The sequence below is a fragment of the Vigna umbellata genome, chromosome 8 (genome assembly GCF_029865625.1).
Source record: "Vigna umbellata cultivar VRB3 chromosome 8, Vumbellata_1.0, whole genome shotgun sequence".
Classification (NCBI taxonomy): Eukaryota; Viridiplantae; Streptophyta; class Magnoliopsida; order Fabales; family Fabaceae; genus Vigna; species Vigna umbellata.
This window is the reverse complement of record NC_142172.1, coordinates 46,601,054-46,602,878: the sequence shown is the minus strand read 5'-3', so window position 1 is coordinate 46,602,878 and position 1,825 is coordinate 46,601,054. Positions and strand designations below refer to the sequence as shown.

At 26.7% G+C, this 1,825-nt stretch overlaps 1 non-coding gene across 1 annotated transcript; it reads right to left on the bottom strand.

Annotated features, from left to right (window-relative positions):
- Positions 1-1,396: 1,396 nt before the first annotated feature.
- On the bottom strand, positions 1,397-1,468 carry TRNAC-GCA (transfer RNA cysteine (anticodon GCA)). Its single transcript has one exon. It is a non-coding gene; the product is annotated as a tRNA-Cys (tRNA).
- Positions 1,469-1,825: the final 357 nt, after the last annotated feature.

Genomic DNA, 1,825 nt, shown 5'->3' with positions numbered 1-1,825 from the left:
GAAGAAAGAAGCATACACAAAAAAAAGTGTAACTATAAATCTTTTCAACCATGACATATTTGCTCGTTTCTTTTATACACTCTTGGAATAACAACGAAATCATCAATGTTATCTTCTAAAATATAAAACATTTCGTCCAAGTCCATTGATTAATTTTCGTCCTATACAAAGAATTACGTTGAGGAACGTCATAAAACACTCAATCACAATCTGAAATCTTTAACAGATTCGACTCATTTTCCTATGTCGACAGATCAATTTTGACCTTATCGATCATACTCTGAAGAGTTTCTTCCTACATCTACTTCTTATTACAAACATTATTAACATTTATGGTATTGATGTTAACTAATGACACGATATGTTTGGTTAACCCTTAACTCTTGAAAAACAACTTTGATGTTAACTAATAACACAATATGTATAGTTAACTCTTAACTTTTGAAAACGACCTAATCACAATAAGTGTAACATTAATTTAAAAACATTTTTATTTAATTAAGAATACAATTATTTTAACTTATTCTAACATGTTTTATAGATTTTTTTTGTCACTTCATCAAGTCAAGCTTATTTTGCTAATCCAATATAGTTTATAGAATAACTTTTAAGATAAGAGATTAAATACGAACAGTAAAATTAAATAAAAAAACTCAAAGCCCAAAAAAAAATGAATTGAATAACCAAGCCCTTTATTCCTCAAAAAGAAAAAAAAAGTGAACCAGGGAAGTGAAGGATGAATGTTATACATACAGATACATATATACATACACACAAAATATATATATATATATATATATATATATATATATATATATATATATATATATATATATATATATATATATTGTTGTAAAAATGGTTATAAGTCTAATAAAACACACTTTTTGTTTTGTGTATGTGTGAATTGATAATTGTTCCTCGAACAAACCAAATATGTTTTTCATCAACATTTATAAAATACAAGTGTCCACAATTATAATGGATGAATTTGTTTATTTAAAAATATACTTTGAAGTGATTGTTTAAATTTCATGAAAAAAATGATGTTGAGAAAAGAGTTTTACTATTTAAAAACAAGTAGTTTCAATTTAAAAATACTTTTTATAATTGTAATAAAGAAAAAAGAAGTAATTTTTATTTTTTCAACGATTTGGTCTGTGATCCTTTTTGTTTCCAAAAATACTTTATTTAAAGCTTAAATAAACTCATCAACCAGTATGAAAAAAAGTATTATGTTCTATTAATATTATCTATAACGTAAGACGTGATATTAAATAAACTTTTTACTATGAAATTATTTTATATTACTTTTCCACCTTTGGCGAAACAATTTCTGTGGCCCACTGATTACATTTAAGAAACAGTAAAGAAAAAACAATTAAACTAAAAGAAAAGGGCCCAACCGGGTTCGAACCGGTGACCTCTTGATCTGCAGTCAAATGCTCTACCACTGAGCTATGGACCCCTTGGATGGGACTAAATTATTTTATTCTTGTTAATAAATATTTATTACATTTATACGGATTTCAAAATTATTCATCACGATAATCTATAAATATAGAATACGAATTAAAGATAAAGTTGCAGAATATGAATTAAATGAAAAAGAAAAGATTGAGAGAATTATGAGAAAGATGCGAAAAAGAAAAAACGCAAAGAAAAGGAGACAACGGCAGAAGGAAAACGGGCTAGAGAGGCGAGGAAACTGGACCGCGAATCGCGACACACTGTTTTGTTTGTGTCGAGGGTTGACGTGCGTAACAAGATATCGTATTTTTAATACATACAAATTATTAGATGACTTGGAAATTGAGTTATAACA